Consider the following 20,177-nt stretch of genomic DNA (forward strand, 5'->3'; position numbering starts at 1 on the left):
TGCCATGCCTTCTGGGAAGCCAGAAAATCACAGATCACAGGTGAGTGGAAGTTTCCTGACTCATTCCTTCCCTTACAAAAGACATGTCCGTAAGAGCATGGACTCAAATTCTCACTCATTCTCCAGTTTTACATTGTAGGAAAAATTTAAGCATGCATAGAAAAGAGAGTTTAATTCTGAGTAAGGACCAACCTGGACACAAAATGTATAAGAGAAGTAAAATAATATTTGAAAAACCCAATAATATTTCACACATCATCATGAGCTGTATCTCATGTGTAGAGGAGGATGACACATATCCAAATTTCTAGTCTCCACCAATGTTTTCTATATGATGGCCTTGAATCATCACCCATATCCATTGCTTTGTAGAATTCTCTTTTCCCATGACACTAGAGGCACTGAGTACAGAGCTTTGCCTTATTGTTGAATGAAAGACATATAGTCCAGTCTGTGATCAACACTACTGCTGGTGTCCACATGAATTGCTCCCAATTGGCACACCTTTCAGCAATATAGGTAAAACTATCACGCAACAGGGAAGTTGCCTTTATTTAAAAGTTGTAGCTCACTTCCTCAACTATGGTCCCTTTTCTTACCAAATTTCCTCCCCAAACACCATTTCTACTCTGACTACAGGTCAGTGTAGAATCACCCAGAAGCTTGAGATAATTTTCTGAGGTGGTTTCAGGGCAATCTTTGTGTTGTTGAACCTAATGCCACTGTGACTCATGACAACATTGCTGGCAAGTTCCTTGCAACCTTGGGAACCTGTGTTAACTGCCATGGAATTCAATTAAACCTTATCACAAAAGGACCTATTGCAGTCCAAATTCCCTGTCCCCTGGGAATATGTAAATTCCATAATTTTAGTAAGAGCATTTCCCAGTGATTGCAAGTATGCAAGATAAACCTTGAGGGGGGAGGATATGATCCTGGAACCTTGAATATGGAATACACGTGTCTCTTTCTTTAGACTCGAGATACTGTAATGACCTTTTGAAGACCTATCCTTAGGGTTCAGGGACTTCAACCTGAGAGTTGTCCCCTACGGATATATACATGAAAGTGATACGTTGTGAGGAGATTGCTTCCACAAGAAGCAGTAAGTCTTCGTGTGAAATGAGTGGAACTCTGTACCATTTTTACCTCATAAAGTGAAAGCCATGAAAATTTGTGGTACAGGCAGTGGTAGGAATCTTAGAGTCAGTTTCCCGGGGGTGCCACTGTGAAGGTATTATTCATGTAGAGATTTCCTACAATTTCTCTGAGGTTTAAGTTTCATGTATAGGAGTGTCAACCAGGGGTTTGACAGCTTGCTCTTTCCTCCTCTAGAGAAATTATTCAAAAAACTTTCCAGGCAGGGACCCCTTGCCTCCTTTGAAGAGCTTTCTACCCTGCAAACTTACCCACTTACCTGTGACCATTCTCAAAGCCGAGAAAGTGTTCCTTAGCCAGGTAAGGATGTGGATAGCAGATATAAAAGCACAAATATCTACTGTCTCTCTACATCTGGGTCTATGATGACAGCCCAATGTCATGAAGAGAGGTGATGACATAAAAATCATGCTCAATAGGATTACGCTGAGGCCCAACCAGGTTTATAGAATTCAAAGCCGTGGTACTCTTACTATTTGGGATCACTTGGGGACCTTTCCTGAGGTCCTCAGAGGCGCTTTTCCTGTTTCTGATGAAAGCAAACCTGGACACTCATGGTGAAGCTTGGATGACTAGCAGTGCAGGCCAACAAGCACCGAGTGTAGCATTCTATTTTCGTGCAAGTGTGCGAGGACTACACATTGCTGATGACCATTTCTTTCTACTCTTTTGCAGTCATCTGCCATGCCTTCTTGGAAGCCAGAGAATCACAGATCACAGGTAAGTGGAAGTTTCCTGACTCATTCCTTCCCTTAGAAAAGACATGTCCCTAAGAGCATGGACTCAAATTCTCACTCATTCTCCAGTTTTACATTGTAGGAAAAATTTAAGCATGCATAGAAAAGAGAGTTTAATTCTGAGTAAGGACCACCCTGGACACAAAATGATTAAGAGAAGTAAAATAATTTCTGAAAAACCCAATAATATTTCACACATCATCATGAGCTGTGTCTCATGTGTAGCGGAGGATGACACATACCCAAATTTGTAGTCTCCACCATTGTTTTCTATATGGTTGCCAGGAATCATCACCCATATTTATTGCTTTGTACAATTCTCTATTCCCATGACACTAGAGACACTGAGTACAGAGCTTTGCCTTATTGTTGAATGAAAGACATATAGTCCAGTCTGTGATCTACACTAGTGCTGGTGTCCACATGAATTGCTCCCAATTGTCAAGCCTTTCAGCAATATAGGAAAAACTATCACGCAACAGGGAAGTTGCCTTTATTTAAAAGTTGTAGCTCACTTCCTCAACTATCGTCCCTTTTCTTACCAAATTTTCTCCCCAAACATTATTTCAACTCTGACTACAGGTCAGTGTAGAAACATCCAGAAGCTTGAGCTAATTTTCTGAGGTGGTATCAGGGCAATCTTTGTGTTGTTGAACCTAATGCCACTGTGACTCATGACAACATTGCTGGCAAGTTCCTTGCAACCTTGGGAAGCTGTGTTAACTGACATTGAAATCCATTAAACCTTATCACAAATGGACCTATTGCAGTCCAAATTCCCTGTCCCCTGGGAATATGTAAATTCCATAATTTTAGTAAGAGCATTTCCCAGTGATTGCAAGTATGCAAGATAGACCTTGAGGGGGGAGGATATGATCCCGGAACATTGAATATGGAATACACGTGTCTCTTTCTTTAGACTCGAGATCCTGTAATGACCTTTTGTAGACCTATTCTTAGGATTCAGGGGCTTCAACCTGAGAGTTGTCTCCTACACATAGTTACATGAAAGTGATACGTTGTGAGGAGATTGCGTCCACAAGACGCAGTAAGTCTTCGTGTGAAATGAGTGGAACTCTGTGCCAATTTTACCTCATAAAGTGAAAGCCATGAAAATTTGTGGTACAGGCAGTGGTCAGAATCTTAGAGTCAGCTTCCCGGGGGTGCCACTGTGAAGGTCTTATTCATGTAGAGATTTCCTACAATTACTCTGAGGTTTAAGTTTCATGTATAGGAGTGTCAACCAGGGGTTTGACAGCTTGCTCTTTCCTCCTCTAGAGAAATTATTCAAAAAATTTTCCAGGCAGGGACCCCTTGCCTCCTTTGAGGAGCTTTCTACTCTGCAAACTAACCCACATACCTGTGACCATTCTCAACGCTGAGAAAGTATTCCTTAGCCAGGTAACAATGTGGATAGCAGATATAAAAGCACAAATAGCTACTGTCACTCTACTCCTGGGTCTATGATGACAGCGCAATGTCATGAAGAGAGGTGATGACATAAAAATCATGCTCAATAGGATTCCGCTGAGGCCCAACCAAGTTTACAGAGTTCAAAGCCGTGGTCCTTTTACTATTTGGGGATCACTTGGGGACCTTTCCTGAAGTCCTCAGAGGCACTTTTCCTGATTCTGATGAGAGCAAACCTGGACACTCATAGTGACGCTTGGTTGCATAGAAGTGCAGGCCAACAAGCACCGAGTGTAGCATTCTATTTTTGTGCAAGTGTGCGAGGACAACACATTGCTGATGACCATTTCTTTCTACTCTTTTGCAGTCATCTGCCATGCCTTCTGGGAAGCCAGAAAATCACAGATCACAGGTAAGTGGAAGGTTCCTGACTCATTCCTTCCCTTCCAAAAGACATGTTTGTAAGAGCATGGAATCAAATTCTCACTCATTCTCCAGTTTTACATTGTAGGAAAAATTTAAGCATGCATAGAAAAGAGAGTTTAATTCTGAGTAAGGACCACCCTGGACACAAAATGATTAAGAGAAGTAAAATAATTTTTGAAAAACCCAATAATATTTCACACATCATCATGAGCTGTGTCTCATGTGTAGAGGAGGTTGGCACATACCCAAATTTGTAGTCTCCACCAATGTTTTCTATATAGTGGCCTTGAATCATCACCCATATCCATTGCTTTGTAGAATTCTCTTTTCCCATGACACTAGAGGAACTGAGTACAGAGCTTTGCCTTATTGATGAATGAAAGACATATAGTCCAGTCTGTGATCAACACTACTGCTGGTGTCCACATGAATTGCTCCCAATTGGCACACCTTTCAGCAATATAGGTAAAACTATCACGCAACAGGGAAGTAGACTTTATTTAAAAGTTGTAGCTCACTTCCTCAACTATGGTCCCTTTTCTTACCAAATTTCCTCCCCAAACATCATTTCTACTCTGACTACAGGTCAGTGTCGAATCACCCAGAAGATTGAGCTAATTTACTGAGGTGGTATCAGGGTATTCTTTGTGTTGTTGAACCTAATGCCACTGTGACTCATGACAACATTGCTGGAAAGTTCCTTGCAACCTTGCGAACCTGTGTTAACTGACATGGAAATCCATTAAACCTTATCACAAAAGGACCTATTGCAGTCCAAATTCCCTGTCCCATGGGAATCTGTAAATTCCATAATTTTAGTAAGAGCATTTCCCAGTGATTGCAAGTATACAAGATAAACCTTGAGGGGGGAGGATATGATCCTGGAACCTTGAATATGGAATACACGCGTCTCTTTCTTTAGACTCGAGATCCTGTAATGACCTTTTGTAGACCTATCCTTAGGATTCAGGGGCTTCAACCTGAGAGTTGTCCCCTACGCTTAGTTACATGAAAGTGATACGTTGTGAGGAGATTGCTTCCACAAGAAGCAGTAAGTCTTCGTGTGAAATGAGTGGAACTCTGTGCCATATTACCTCATAATGTGAAAGCCATGAAAACTTGTGGTACAGGCAGTGGTAGGAATCTTAGAGTCATCTTCACCGGGGTGCCACTGTGAAAGTATTATTCATGTAGAGATTTCCTACAATTTCTCTGAGGTTTAAGTTTCATGTATAGGAGTGTCAACCAGGGGTTTGACCACTTGCTCTTTCCTCCTCTAGAGAATTTATTCAACAAACTTTCCAGGTAGGAATCCCTTGCCTCCTTTGAAGAGCTTTCTACCCTGCAAACTTACCCACTTACCTGTGACCATTCTCAATGCCGAGAGAGTGTTCCTTAGCCAGGTAAGGATGTGGATAGCAGATATAAAAGCACAAATAGCTACTGTATCTCTACATCTGGGTCTATGATGACAGCCCACTGTCATGAAGAGAGGTGATGACATAAAAATCATGCTCAATAGGATTACGCTGAGGCCCAACCAGGTTTACAGAGTTCAAAGCCGTGGTCCTCTTACTATTTGGGGATCACTTGGGGACCTTTCCTGAGGTCCTCAGAGGCGCTTTTCCTGTTTCTGATGAAAGCAATCCTGGACACTCATGGTGAAGCTTGGTTGGCTAGCAGTGCAGGCCAACAAGCACCGAGTGTACCATACTATTTTCGTGGAAGTGTGCGAGGACTACACATTGCTGAAGACCATTTCTTTCTACTCTTTTGCAGTCATCTGCCATGCCTTCTGGGAGGCCAGAAAATCACAGATCACAGGTAAGTGGAAGTTTCCTGACTCATTCCTTCCCTTACAAAAGACATGTCCGTAAGAGCATGGAATCAAATTCTCACTCATTCTCCATCTTTACATTGTAGGAAAAATTTAAGCATGCATAGAAAAGAGAGTTTAATTCTGAGTAAGGACCACCCTGGACACAAAATTATTAAGAGAAGTAAAATAATATTTGAAAAACCCAATAATATTTCACACATCATCATGAGCTGTATCTCATGTGTAGAGGTGGGTGACACATAGCCAAATTTGTAGTCTCCACCAATGTTTTCTATATGGTGGCCTTGGATCATCACCCATATCCATTGCTTTGTAGAATTCTCTTTTCCCATGACACTAGAGACACTGAGTACAGAGCTTTGCCTTATTGTTGAATGAAAGACTTATAGTCCAGTCTGTGATCAACACTACTGCTGGTGTCCACATGAATTGCTCCCAATTGGCACACCTTTCAGCAATGTAGGTAAAACTATCACGCAACAGGGAAGTTGCCTTTATTTAAAAGTTGTAGCTCACTTCCTCAACTATGGGCCCGTTTCTTACCAAATTTCCACCCCAAATATCATTTCTACTCTGACTACAGGTCAGTGTAGAATCACCAAGAAGCTTGAGCTAATTTACTGAGGTGGTATCAGGGCAATCTTTGTTTTGTTGAACCTAATGCCACTGTGACTCATGACAACATTGCTGGAAAGGTCCTTGCAATCTTGCGAACCTGTGTTAACTGACATGGAAATCCATTAAACCTTATCACAAAAGGACCTATTGCAGTCCAAATTCCCTGTCCCCTGGGAATCTGTAAATTCCATAATTTTAGTAAGAGCATTTCCCAGTGATTGCAAGTATGCAAGATAAACCTTGAGGTGGGAGGATATGATCCTGGAACCTTGAATATGGAATACACGTGTTTCTTTCTTTAGACTCGAGATCCTGTAATGACCTTTTGTCGACCTATCCTTAGGATTCAGGGGCTTCAACCTGAGAGTTGTCCCCTACGCATAGTTACATGAAAGTGATACGTTGTGAGGAGATTGCTTCCACAAGAAGCAGTAAGTCTTCGTGTGAAATGAGTGGAACTCTATGCCATATTACCTCATAAAGTGAAAGCCATGAAAACTTGTGGTACAGGCAGTGGTAGGAATCTTAGAGTCAGCTTCACGGGGGTGCCACTTTGAAAGTATTATTCATGTAGAGATTTCCTACAATTTCTCTGAGGTTTAAGTTTCATGTATAGGAGTGTCAAGCAGGGTTTTGACCACTTGCCCTTTCCTCCTCTAGAGAAATCATTCAACAAACTTTCCAGGCAGGAACCCCTTGCCTCCTTTGAAGATCTTTCTACCCTGCAAACTTACCCACTTACCTGTGACCATTCTCAATGCCGAGAAAGTGTTCTTTAGCCAGGTAAGGATGTGGATAGCAGATATAAAAGCAGAAATAGCTACTGTCTCTCTACATCTGGGTCTATGATGACAGCCCAATGTCATGAAGAGAGGTGATGACATAAAAATCATGCTCAATAGGATTACGCTGAGGCCCAACCAGGTTTACAGAGTTCAAAGCCGTGGTCCTCTTACTATTTGGGGATCACTTGGGGACCTTTCCTGAGGTCCTCAGAGGCGCTTTTCCTGTTTCTGATGAAAGCAAACCTGGACACTCATGGTGAAGCTTGGTTGGCTAGCAGTGCAGGCCAACAAGCACCGAGTGTAGCATTCTATTTTCGTCCAAGGGTGCGAGGACTACACATTGCTGATGACCATTTCTTTCTACTCTTTTGCAGTCATCTGCCATGCCTTCTTGGAAGCCAGAGAATCACAGATCACAGGTAAGTGGAAGTTTCCTGACTCATTCCTTCCCTTAGAAAAAACATGTCCCTAAGAGCATGGACTCAAATTCTCACTCATTCTCCAGTTTTACATTGTAGGAAAAATTTAAGCATGCATAGAAAAGAGAGTTTAATTCTGAGTAAGGACCTCCCTGGACACAAAATGATTAAGAGAAGTAAAATAATTTCTGAAAAACCCAATAATATTTCACACATCATCATGAGCTGTGTCTCATGTGTAGCGGAGGATGACACATACCCAAATTTGTAGTCTCCACCAATGTTTTCTATATGGTTGCCAGGAATCATCACCCATATCCATTGCTTTGTACAATTCTCTTTTCCCATGACACTAGAGACACTGAGTACAGAGCTTAGCCTTATTGTTGAATGAAAGACATATAGTCCAGTCTGTGATCTACACTACTGCTAGTGTCCACATGAATTGCTCCCAATTGGCACACCTTTCAGCAATATAGGAAAAACTATCACGCAACAGGGAAGTTGCCTTTATTTAAAAGTTGTAGCTCACTTCCTCAACTATGGTCCCTTTTCTTACCAAATTTCCTCCCCAAACATCATTTCTACTCTGACTACAGGTCAGTGTAGAAGAATCCAGAAGCTTGAGCAAATTTTCTGAGGTGGTATCAGGGCAATCTTTGTGTTGTTGAACCTAATGCCACTGTGACTCATGACAACATTGCTGGCAAGTTCCTTGCAACATTGGGAACCTGTGTTAATTGACTTGTAAATCGATTAAACCTTATCACAAATGGACCTATTGCAGTCCAAATTCCCTGTCCCCTGGGAATATGTAAATTCCATAATTTTAGTAAGAGCATTTCCCAGTGATTGCAAGTATGCAAGATAGACATTGAGGGGGGAGGATATGATCCGGGAACCTTGAATATGGAATACATGTGTCTCTTTCTTTAGACTCGAGATCCTGTAATGACCTTTTGTAGACCTATTCTTAGGATTCAGGGGCTTAACCCTGAGAGTTGTCCCCTACGCATAAATACATGAAAGTGATACGTTGTGAGGAGATTGCTTCCACAAGAAGCAGTACGTCTTCGTGTGAAATGAGTGGAACTCTGTACCATTTTTACCTCATAAAGTGAAAGCCATGAAAATTTGTGGTACAGGCAGTGGTAGGAATCTTAGAGTCAGTTTCCCGGGGGTGCCACTGTGAAGGTATTATTCATGTAGAGATTTCCTACAGTTCCTCTGAGGTTTAAGTTTCATGTAATGGAGTGTCAACCAGGGGTTTGACAGCTTACTCTTTCCTCCTCTAGAGAAATTATTCAAAAAACTTTCCGGCAGGGACCCCTTGCCTCCTTTGAAAAGCTTTCTACTCTGCAAACCTACCCACATACCTGTGACCATTCTCAACGCCGAGAAAGTGTTCTGTAGCCAGGTAAGGATGTGGATAGCAGATATAAAAGCACAAATAGCTACTTTCTCTCTACTCCTGGGTCTATGATGACAGCCCAATGTCATGAAGAGAGGTGATGACATAAAAATCATGCTCAATAGGATTAGGCTGAGGCCCAACCAGTTAAAGAGTTCAAAGCCGTGGTCCTTTTACTATTTGGGGATCACTAGGGGACCTTTCATGAGGTCCTCAGAGGCACTTTTCCTGATTCTGATGAGAGCAAACCTGGACACTCATAGTGACTCTTGGTTGGATAGCAGTGCAGGCCAACAAGCACCGAGTGTAGCATTCTATTTTTGTGCAACTGTGCGAGGACAACACATTGCTGATGACCATTTCTTTCTACTCTTTTGCAGTCATCTGCCATGCCCTCTGGGATGCCAGAAAATCACAGGTCACAGGTAAATGGAAGTTTCCTGACTCATTCCTTCCCTTACAAAAGACATGTCCATAAGAGCATGGACTTAAATTCTCACTCATTCTCCAGTTTTACATTGTAGGAAAAATTTAAGCATGCATAGAAAAGAGTTTAGTACTGAGTAAGGACCACCCTGGACACAAAATGATTAAGAGAAGTAAAATAATTTCTGAAAAACCCAATAATATTTCACACATAATCATGAGCTGTGTCTCATGTGTAGAGGAGGATGACACATACCCAAATTTGTAGTCTCCAGCAATGTTTTCTATATGGTGGCCTTGAATCATCACCCATATCCATTGCTTTGTAGAATTCTCTTTTCACATGACACTAGAGGCACTGAGTACAGAACTTTGCCTTATTGTTGAATGAAAGACATATAGTCCAGTCTGTGATCAACACTACTGCTGGTGTCCACATGAATTGCTCCCAATTGGCACACCTTTCAGCAATATAGGTAAAACTATCACGCAACAGGGAAGTTGCCTTTATTTGAAAGTTGTAGCTCTCTTTCTCAACTCTGGTCCCTTTTCTTACCAAATTTCCTCCCCAAACATCATTTCTACTCTGACTACAGGTCAGTGTAGAATCACCCAGAAGCTTGAGCTAATTTTCTGAGGTGGTATCAGGGCAATCTTTGTGTTGTTGAACCTAATGCCACTGTGACTCATGACAACATTGCTGGAAAGTTCCTTGCAACCTTGGGAACCTGTGTCAACTGACATGGAAATCCATTAAACCTTATCACAAATGGACCTATTGCAGTCCAAATTCCCTGTCCCCTGGGAATCTGTAAATCCCATAATTTTAGTAAGAGCATTTCCCAGTGATTGCAAGTATGCAAGATAGACCTTGAGGGGGGAGGATATGATCCCGGAACCTTGATTATGGAATACACGTATCTCTTTCTTTAGACTCGAGATCCTGTAATGACCTTTTGTAGACCTATCCTTAGGATTCAGGGGCTTCAACCTGAGAGTTTTCCCCTATGCATAGTTACATGAAAGTGATTCGTTGTGAGGAGATTGCTTCCACAAGAAGCAGTAAGTCTTCGTGTGAAATGAGTGGAACTCTATGCCATATTACCTCATAAAGTGAAAGTCATGAAACCTTGTGGTACAGGCAGTGGTAGGAATCTTAGAGTCAGCTTCACGGGGGTGCCACTGTGAAGGTATTATTCATGTAGAGATTTCCTACAATTTCTCTGAGGTTTAAGTTTCATGTATAGGAGTGTCAACCAGGGGTTTGACCACTTGCTCTTTCCTCCTCTAGAGAAATCATTCAACAAAATTTCCAGGCAGGAACCCCTTGCCTCCTTTGAAGAGCTTTCTACCCTGCAAACTTATCCACTTACCTGTGACCATTCTCAACGCCGAGAATGTGTTCCTTGGCCAGGTAAGGATGTGGATAGCAGATATAAAAGCAGAAATAGCTACTGTCTCTCTACATCTGGGTCTATGATGACAGCCCAATGTCATGAAGAGAGGTGATGACATAAAAATCATGCTCAATAGGATTATGCTGAGGCCCAACCAGGTTTACAGAGTTCAAAGCCGTGGTCCTCTTACTATTTGGGGATCACTTGGGGACCTTTCATGAGGTCCTCAGAGGCGCATTTACTGTTTCTGATGAAAGCAAACCTGGACACTCATGGTGAAGCTTGGTTGTCTAGCAGTGCAGGCCAACAAGCACCGAGTGTAGCATTCTATTTTTGTGCAACTGTGCAAGGACAACACATTGCTGATGACCATTTCTCTCTACTCTTTTGCAGTCATCTGCCATGCCTTCTTGGAAGCCAGAGAATCACAGATCACAGGTAAGTGGAAGTTTCCTGACTCATTCCTTCCCTTAGAAAAAACATGTCCCTAAGGGCATGGACTCAAATTCTCACTCATTCTCCAGTTTTACATTGTAGGAAAAATTTAAGCATGCATAGAAAAGAGAGTTTAATTCTGAGTAAGGACCTCCCTGGACACAAAATGATTAAGAGAAGTAAAATAATTTCTGAAAAACCCAATAATATTTCACACATCATCATGTGCTGTGTCTCATGTGTAGCGGAGGATGACACATACCCAAATTTGTAGTCTCCACCAATGTTTTCTTTATGGTTGCCAGGAATCATCACCCATATCCATTGCTTTGTACAATTCTCTTTTCCCATGACACTAGAGACACTGAGTACAGAGCTTTGCCTTATTGTTGAATGAAAGACATATAGTCCAGTCTGTGATCTACACTACTGCTGGTGTCCACATGAATTGCTCCCAATTGGCACACCTTTCAGCAATATAGGAAAAACTATCACGCAACAGGGAAGTTGCCTTTATTTAAAAGTTGTAGCTCACTTCCTCAACTATGGTCCCTTTTCTTACCAAATTTCCTCCCCAAACATCATTTCTACTCTGACTACAGGTCAGTGTAGAATCATCCAGAAGCTTGAGCCAATTTTCTGAGGTGGTATCAGGGCAATCTTTGTGTTGTTGAACCTAATGCCACTGTGACTCATGACAACATTGCTGGCAAGTTCCTTGCAACATTGGGAACCTGTGTTAATTGACTTGTAAATCCATTAAACCTTATCACAAATGGACCTATTGCAGTCCAAATTCCCTGTCCCCTGGGAATATGTAAATTCCATAATTTTAGTAAGAGCATTTCCCAGTGATTGCAAGTATGCAAGATAGACATTGAGGGGGGGGGGGGGATATGATCCCGGAACCTTGAATATGGAATACACGTGTCTCTTTCTTTAGACTCGAGATCCTGTAATGACCTTTTGTAGACCTATCCTTAGGATTCAGGGGCTTCAACCTGAGAGTTGTACCTTACGCATAAATACATGAAAGTGATACGTTGTGAGGAGATTGCTTCCACAAGAAGCAGTAAGTCTTCGTGTTTAATGAGTGGAACTCTGTACCATTTTTACCTCATAAAGTGAAAGCCATGAAAATTTGTGGTACAGGCAGTGGTAGGAATCTTAGAGTCAGTTTCCCGGGGGTGCCACTGTGAAGGTATTATTCATGTAGAGATTTCCTACAATTCCTCTGAGGTTTAAGTTTCATGTATAGGAGTGTCAACCAGGGGTTTGACAGCTTGCTCTTTCCTCCTCTAGAGAAATTATTCAAAAAACTTTCCAAGCAGGGACCCCTTGCCTCCTTTGAAGAGCTTTCTACTCTGCAAACCTACCTACATACCTGTGACCATTCTCAACGCCGAGAAAGTGTTCTGTATCCAGGTAATGATGTGGATAGCAGATATAAAAGCACAAATAGCTACTTTCTCTCTACTCCTGGGTCTATGATGACAGCCCAATGTCATGAAGAGAGGTGATGACATAAAAATCATGCTCAATAGGATTACGCTGATGCCCAACCAGGTTACAGAGTTCAAAGCCGTGGTCCTTTTACTATTTGGGGATCACTTGGGGACCTTTCATGAGGTCCTCAGAGGCACTTTTCCTGATTCTGATGAGAGCAAACCTGGACACTCATAGTGACGCTTGGTTGGATAGCAGTGCAGGCCAACAAGCACCGAGTGTAGCATTCTATTTTTGTGCAACTGTGCGAGGACAACACATTGCTGATGACCATTTCTTTCTACTCTTTTGCAGTCATCTGCCATGCCCTCTGGGATGCCAGAAAATGACAGGTCACAGGTAAGTGGAAGTTTCCTGACTCATTCCTTCCCTTACAAAGACATGTCCGTAAGAGCATGGACTCAAATTCTCACTCATTGTCCAGTTTTACATTGTAGGAAAAATTTAAACATGCATAGAAAAGAGTTTAATTCTGAGTAAGGACCACCCTGGACACAAAATGATTAAGAGAAGTAAAATAATTTTTGAAAAACCCAATAATATTTCACACATAATCATGAGCTGTGTCTCATTTGTAGAGGAGGATGACAAATAGCCAAATTTGTAGTCTCCACCAATGTTTTCTATATGGTGGCCTTGAATCATCACCCATATCCATTGCTTTGTAGAATTCTCTTTTCACATGACACTAGAGGCACTGAGTACAGAGCTTTGCCTTATTGTTGAATGAAAGACATATAGTCCAGTCTGTGATCAACACTACTGCTGGTGTTCACATGAATTGCTCCCAATTGGCACACCTTTCAGCTTATAGGTAAAACTATCACGCAACAGGGAAGTTGCCTTTATTTAAAAGTTGTAGCTCTCTTTCTCAACTCTGGTCCCTTTTCTTACCAAATTTCCTCCCCAAACATCATTTCTACTCTGACTACAGGTCAGTGTAGAAACACCCAGAAGCTTGAGCTAATTTTCTGAGGTGGTATCAGGGCAAGCTTTGTGTTGTTGAACCTAATGCCACTGTGACTCATGACAACATTGCTGGAAAGTTCCTTGCAACCTTGGGAACCTGTGTTAACTGACATGGAAATCCATTATACCTTATCACAAATGGACCTATTGCAGTCCAAATTCCCTGTCCCCTCGGAATCTGTAAATCCCATAATTTTAGTAAGAGCATTTCTCAGTGATTGCAAGTATGCAAGATAGACCTTGAGGGGGAGGATATGATCCCAGGACCTTGATTATGGAATACACGTATCTCTCTCTTTAGACTCGAGATCCTGTAATGACCTTTTGTAGACCTATCCTTAGGATTCAGGGGCTTCAACCTGAGAGTTGTCCCCTATGCATAGTTACATGAAAGTGATTCGTTGTGAGGAGATTTCTTCCACAAGAAGCAGTAAGTCTTCGTGTGAAATGAGTGGAACTCTGTGCCATATTACCTCATAAAGTGAAAGTCATGAAAACTTGTGGTACAGGCAGTGGTAGGAGTCTTAGAGTCAGTTTACGGGGGTGCCACTGTGAAGGTATTATTCATGTAGAGATTTCCTACAATTTTTCTGAGGTTTAAGTTTCATGTATAGGAGTGTCAACCAGGGGTTTGACCACTTGCTCTTTCCTCCTCTAGAGAAATCATTCAACAAACTTTCCTGGCAGGAACCCCTTGCCTCCTTTGAAGAGCTTTCTACCCTGCAAACTTACCGACTTACCTGTGACCATTCTCAACGCCGAGAATGTGTTCCTTAGCCAGGTAAGGATGTGGATAGCAGATATAAAAGCAGAAATAGTTACTGTCTCTCTACATCTGGGTCTATGATGACAGCCCAATGTCATGAAGAGAGGTGATGACATAAAAATCATGCTCAATAGGATTACGCTGAGGCCCAACCAGGTTTACAGAGTTCAAAGCCGTGGTCCACTTACTATTTGGAGATCACTTGGGGACCTTTCCTGAGGTCCTCAGAGGCGCTTTTCCTGTTTCTGATGAAAGCAAACCTGGACACTCATGGTGAAGCTTGGTTGGCTAGCAGTGCAGGCCAACAAGCACCGAGTGTAGCATTCTATTTTTGTGCAACTGTGCGAGGACAACACATTGCTGATGACCATTTCTTTCTACTCTTTTGCAGTCATCTGCCATGCCCTCTGGGATGCCAGAAAATCACAGGTCACAGGTAAATGGAAGTTTCCTGACTCATTCCTTCCCTTACAAAAGACATGTCCGTAAGAGCATGGACTCAAATTCTCACTCATTCTCCAGTTTTACATTGTAGAAAAAATTTAAGCATGCATAGAAAAGAGTTTAATTCTGAGTAAGGACCACCCTGGACACAAAATGATTAAGAGAAGTAAAATAATTTTTGAAAAACCCAATAATATTTCACACATAATCATGAGCTGTGTCTCATATGTAGAGGAGGATGACACATACCCAAAATTGTAGTCTCCACCCATGTTTTCTATATGGTGGCCTTGAATCATCACCCATATCCATTGGTTTGTAGAATTCTCTTTTCACATGACACTAGAGGCACTGAGTACAGAGCTTTGCCTTATTGTTGAATGAAAGACATATAGTCCAGTCTGTGATCAACACTACTGCTGGTGTCCACATGAATTGCTCCCAATTGGCACACCTTTCAGCAATATAGGTAAAATTATCACGCAACAGGGAAGTTGCCTTTATTTAAAAATTGTAGCTCTCTTTCTCAACTCTGGTCCCTTTTCTTACCAAATTTCCTCCCCAAACATCATTTCTACTCTGACTACAGGTCAGTGTAGAATCACCCAGAAGCTTGAGCTAATTTTCTGAGGTGGTATCAGGGCAATCTTTGTGTTGTTGAACCTAATGCCACTGTGACTCATGACAACATTGCTGGAAAGATCCTGGCAACCTTGGGAACCTGTGTTAACTGACATGGAAATCCATTAAACCTTATCACAAAAGGACCTATTGCAGTCCAAATTCCCTGTCCCCTGGGAATCTGTAAATCCCATAATTTTAGTAAGAGCATTTCCCAGCGATTGCAAGTATGCAAGATAGACCTTGAGGGGGGATGATATGATCCCGGAACCTTGATTATGGAATACACGTATCTCTTTCTTTAGACTCGAGATCCTGTAATGACCTTTTGTAGACCTATCCTTAGGATTCAGGGGCTTCAACCTGAGAGTTGTCCCCTATGCATAGTTACATGAAAGTGATTCGTTGTGAGGAGATTGCTTCCACAAGAAGCAGTATGTCTTAGTGTGAAATGAGTGGAACTCTGTGCCATATTACCTCATAAAGTGAAAGTCATGAAAACTTGTGGTACAGGCAGTGGTAGGAATCTTAGAGTCAGCTTCACGGGGGTGCCACTGTGAAGGTATTATTCATGTAGAGATGTCCTATAATTTCTCTGAGGTTTAAGTTTCATGTATAGGAGTGTCAACCAGGGGTTTGACCACTTGCTCTTTCCTCCTCTAGAGAAATCATTCAACAAACTTTCCAGGCAGGAACCCCTTGCCTCCTTTGAAGAGCTTTCTACCCTGCAAACTTACCCACTTACCTGTGACCATTCTCAACGCCGAGAAAGTGTTCCTTAGCCAGGTAAGGATGTGGATAGCAGATATAAAAGCACAAATAGGTACTGTCTCTCTACATCTGGGTCTATGATGACAGCCCAATGTCATGAAGAGAGGTGATGACATAAAAATCATGCTCAATAGGATTACGCTGAGGCCCAACCAGGTTTACAGAGTTCAAAGCCGTGGTCCTCTTACTATTTGGGGATCACTTGGGGACCTTTCCTGAGGTCCTCAGAGGCGCTTTTCCTGTTTCTGATGAAAGCAAACCTGGACACTCATGGTGAAGCTTGGTTGGCTAGCAGTGCAGGCCAACAAGCACCGAGTGTAGCATTCTATTTTTGTGCAACTGTGCGAGGACAACACATTGCTGATGACCATTTCTTTCTACTCTTTTGCAGTCATCTGCCATGTCCTCTGGGATGCAAGAAAATCACAGGTCACAGGTAAATGGAAGTTGCCTGACTCATTCCTTCCCTTACAAAAGACATGTCCGTAAGAGCATGGACTCAAATTCTCACTCATTCTCCAGTTTTACATTGTAGGAAAAATTTAAGCATGCATAAAAGAGTTTAATTCTGAGTAAGGACCTCCCTGGACACAAAATGATTAAGAGAAGTAAAATAATTTTTGAAAAACCCAATAATATTTCACACATAATCATTAGCTGTGTCTCATGTGTAGAGGAGGATGACACATACCCAAATTTGTAGTCTCCACCAATGTTTTCTATATGGTGGCCTTGAATCATTACCAATATCCATTGCTTTGTAGAATTCTCTTTTCACATGACACTAGAGGCACTGAGTACAGAGCTTTGCCTTATTGTTGAATGAAAGACATATAGTCCAGTCTGTGATCTACACTACTGCTGGTGTCCACATGAATTGCTCCCAATTGGCACATCTTTCAGCAATATAGGTAAAACTATCACGCAACAGGGAAGTTGCCTTTATTTAAAAATTGTAGCTCTCTTTCTCAACTCTGGTCCCTTTTCTTACCAAATTTCCTCTCCAAACATCATTTCTACTCTGACTACAGGTCAGTGTAGAATCACCCAGAAGCTTGAGCTAATTTTCTGAGGTGGTATCAGGGCAATCTTTGTGTTGTTGAACCTAATGCCACTGTGACTCATGACAACATTGCTGGAAAGATCCTTGCAACCTTGGGAACCTGTGTTAACTGACATGGAAATCCATTAAACCTTATCACAAATGGACCTATTGCAGTCCAAATTCCCTGTCCCCTGGGAATCTGTAAATCCCATAATTTTAGTAAGAGCATTTCCCAGCGATTGCAAGTATGCAAGATAGACCTTGAGGGGGGATGATATGATCCCGGAACCGTGATTATGGAATACACGTGTCTCTTTCTTTAGACTCGAGATCCTGTAATGACCTTTTGTAGACCTATCCTTAGGATTCAGGGGCTTCAACCTGAGAGTTGTCCCCTATGCATAGTTACATGAAAGTGATTCGTTGTGAGGAGATTGCTTCCACAAGAAGCAGTAAGTCTTCGTGTGAAATGAGTGGAACTCTGTGCCATATTACCTCATAAAGTGAAAGTCATGAAAACTTGTGGTACAGGCCGTGGTAGGAATCTTAGAGTCAGCTTCACGGGGGTGCCACTGTGAAGGTATTATTCATGTAGAGATTTCCTACAATTTCTCTGAGGTTTAAGTTTCATGTATAGGAGTGTCAACCAGGGGTTTTCTCCTCTAGAGAAATCATTCAACAAACTTTCCAGGCAGGAACCCCTTGCCCCCTTTGAAGAGCTCCCTACCCTGCAAACTTACCCACTTACATGTGACCTTTATCAACGCAGAGAAAGTGTTCCTTAGCCAGGTAAGGATGTGGATAGCAGATATAAAAGCAGAAATAGCAACTGTCTCTCTACATCTGGGTCTATGATGACAGCCCAATGTCATGAAGAGAGGTGATGACATAAAAATCATGCTCAATAGGATTACGCTGAGGCCCAACCAGGTTTACAGAGTTCAAAGCCGTGGTTCTCTTACTATTTGGAGATCACTTGGGGACCTTTCCTGAGGTCCTCAGAGGCGCTTTTCCTGTTTCTGATGAAAGCAAACCTGGACACTCATGGTGAAGCTTGGTTGGCTAGCAGTGCAGGCCAACAAGCACCGAGTGTAGCATTCTATTTTCGTGCAAGTGTGCGAGGACTACACATTGCTGATGACCATTTCTTTCTACTCTTTTGCAGTCATCTGTCATGCCTTCTTGGAAGCCAGAGAATCACAGATCACAGGTAAGTGGAAGTTTCCTGACTCGTTCCTTCCCTTAGAAAAGACATGTCCGTAAGAGCATGGACTCAAATTCTCACTCATTCTCCAATTTTACATTGTAGGAAAAATTTAAGCATGCATAGAAAAGAGAGTTTAATTCTGAGTAAGGACCACCCTGGAAACAAAATGATTAAGAGAAGTAAAATAATTTCTGAAAAACACAATAATATTTCACACATCATCATGAGCAGTGTCTCATGTGTAGCGGAGGATGACACATACCCAAATTTGTAGTCTCCACCAATGTTTTCTATATGGTTGCCAGGAATCATCACCCATATCCATTGCTTTGTACAATTCTCTTTTCCCATGACACTAGAGACACTGAGTACAGAGCTTTGCCTTATTGTTGAATGAAAGACATATAGTCCAGTCTGTGATCTACACTACTGCTGGTGTCCACATGATTTGCTCCCAATTGGCACACCTTTCAGCAATATAGGAAAAACTATCACGCAACAGGGAAGTTGCCTTTATATAAAAGTTGTAGCTCACTTCCTCAACTATGGTCCCTTTTCTTACCAAATTTCCTCCCCAAACATCATTTCTCCTCTGACTACAGGTCAGTGTAGAATCATCCAGAAGCTTGAGCTAATTTTCTGAGGTGGTATCAGGGCAATCTTTGTTTGTTGAACCTCATGCCACTGTGACTCATGACAACATTGCTGGCAAGTTCCTTGCAACCTTGGGAACCTGTGTTAACTGACATGGAAGTCCATTAAACCTTATCACAAATGGACCTATTGCAGTCCAAATTCCCTGTCCCCTGGAAATCTGTAAATTCCATAATTTTAGTAAGAGCATTTCCCAGTGATTGCAAGTATGCAAGATAGACCTTGAGGGGGGAGGATATGATCCCGGAACCTTGAATATGGAATACACGTGTCTCTTTCTTTAGACTTGAGATCCTGTAATGACCTTTTGTAGACCTATTCTTAGGATTCAGGGGCTTCAACCTGAGAGTTGTCCCCTACGCATAAATACATGAAAGTGATACATTGTGAGGAGATTGCTTCCACAAGACGCAGTAAGTCTTCGTGTGAAATGAGTGGAACTCTGTGCCATTTTTACCTCATAAAGTGAAAGCCATGAAAATTTGTGGTACAGGCAGTGGTAGAAATCTTACAGTCAGCTTCCCGGGGGTGCCACTGTGAAGGTATTATTCATGTAGAGATTTCCTACAATTCCTCTGAGGTTTAAGTTTCATGTATAGGAGTGCAAACCAGGGGTTTGACAGCTTGCTCTTTCCTCCACTAGAGAAATTATTCAAAAAACTTTCCAGGCAGGGACCCCTTGCCTCCTTTGAAGAACTTTCTACTCTGCAAACTTACCCACATACCTGTGACCATTCTCAACGCCGAGAAAGTGTTACGTAGCCAGGTAAGGATGTGGATAGCAGATATAAAAGCACAAATAGCTACTGTCTCTCTACTCCTGGGTCTATGATGACAGCCCAATGTCATGAAGAGAGGTGATGACATAAAAATTATGCTCAATAGGATTACGCTGAGGCCCAACCAGGTTTACAGAGTTCAAACTCGTGGTCCTTTTGCTATTTGGTGATCACTTGGGGACCTTTCCTGAGGTCCTCATAGGAACTTTTCCTGATTCTGATGAGAGCAAACCTGGTCACTCATAGTGACGCTTGGTTGGATAGCAGTGCAGGCCAACAAGCACCGAGTGTAGCATTCTATTTTTGTGCAATTGTGCGAGGACAACACATTGCTGATGACCATTTCTTTCTAC

The 20,177-nt window shown here is 42.0% G+C and overlaps 11 non-coding genes across 11 annotated transcripts; all 11 read left to right on the forward strand.

Moving 5' to 3' along the window:
* The first annotated feature begins 1,514 nt into the window (after positions 1-1,514).
* LOC127676693 (small nucleolar RNA SNORD115) lies at positions 1,515-1,593 on the forward strand. Its single transcript, XR_007976128.1, has one exon. It is a non-coding gene; the product is annotated as a small nucleolar RNA SNORD115 (small nucleolar RNA).
* Positions 1,594-3,352: 1,759 nt separating this feature from the next.
* Positions 3,353-3,431, forward strand: LOC127676950 (small nucleolar RNA SNORD115). Its single transcript, XR_007976357.1, has one exon. It is a non-coding gene; the product is annotated as a small nucleolar RNA SNORD115 (small nucleolar RNA).
* A 1,759-nt stretch (positions 3,432-5,190) lies between these two features.
* Positions 5,191-5,269, forward strand: LOC127676884 (small nucleolar RNA SNORD115). Its single transcript, XR_007976294.1, has one exon. It is a non-coding gene; the product is annotated as a small nucleolar RNA SNORD115 (small nucleolar RNA).
* Positions 5,270-7,028: 1,759 nt separating this feature from the next.
* On the forward strand, positions 7,029-7,107 carry LOC127676694 (small nucleolar RNA SNORD115). The gene has a single exon (XR_007976129.1). It is a non-coding gene; the product is annotated as a small nucleolar RNA SNORD115 (small nucleolar RNA).
* A 1,759-nt stretch (positions 7,108-8,866) lies between these two features.
* On the forward strand, positions 8,867-8,945 carry LOC127676962 (small nucleolar RNA SNORD115). The gene has a single exon (XR_007976369.1). It is a non-coding gene; the product is annotated as a small nucleolar RNA SNORD115 (small nucleolar RNA).
* A 1,755-nt stretch (positions 8,946-10,700) lies between these two features.
* On the forward strand, positions 10,701-10,779 carry LOC127676924 (small nucleolar RNA SNORD115). Its single transcript, XR_007976331.1, has one exon. It is a non-coding gene; the product is annotated as a small nucleolar RNA SNORD115 (small nucleolar RNA).
* Positions 10,780-12,543: 1,764 nt separating this feature from the next.
* LOC127676942 (small nucleolar RNA SNORD115) lies at positions 12,544-12,622 on the forward strand. The gene has a single exon (XR_007976349.1). It is a non-coding gene; the product is annotated as a small nucleolar RNA SNORD115 (small nucleolar RNA).
* Positions 12,623-14,374: 1,752 nt separating this feature from the next.
* LOC127676695 (small nucleolar RNA SNORD115) lies at positions 14,375-14,453 on the forward strand. The gene has a single exon (XR_007976130.1). It is a non-coding gene; the product is annotated as a small nucleolar RNA SNORD115 (small nucleolar RNA).
* Positions 14,454-16,210: 1,757 nt separating this feature from the next.
* On the forward strand, positions 16,211-16,289 carry LOC127676696 (small nucleolar RNA SNORD115). Its single transcript, XR_007976131.1, has one exon. It is a non-coding gene; the product is annotated as a small nucleolar RNA SNORD115 (small nucleolar RNA).
* Positions 16,290-18,029: 1,740 nt separating this feature from the next.
* LOC127676697 (small nucleolar RNA SNORD115) lies at positions 18,030-18,108 on the forward strand. The gene has a single exon (XR_007976132.1). It is a non-coding gene; the product is annotated as a small nucleolar RNA SNORD115 (small nucleolar RNA).
* Positions 18,109-19,867: 1,759 nt separating this feature from the next.
* LOC127676895 (small nucleolar RNA SNORD115) lies at positions 19,868-19,946 on the forward strand. The gene has a single exon (XR_007976304.1). It is a non-coding gene; the product is annotated as a small nucleolar RNA SNORD115 (small nucleolar RNA).
* The last annotated feature ends 231 nt before the right edge of the window (positions 19,947-20,177 follow it).

The sequence above is a fragment of the Apodemus sylvaticus genome, chromosome 1 (assembly GCF_947179515.1).
Source record: "Apodemus sylvaticus chromosome 1, mApoSyl1.1, whole genome shotgun sequence".
NCBI classification, from domain to species: Eukaryota; Metazoa; Chordata; class Mammalia; order Rodentia; family Muridae; genus Apodemus; species Apodemus sylvaticus.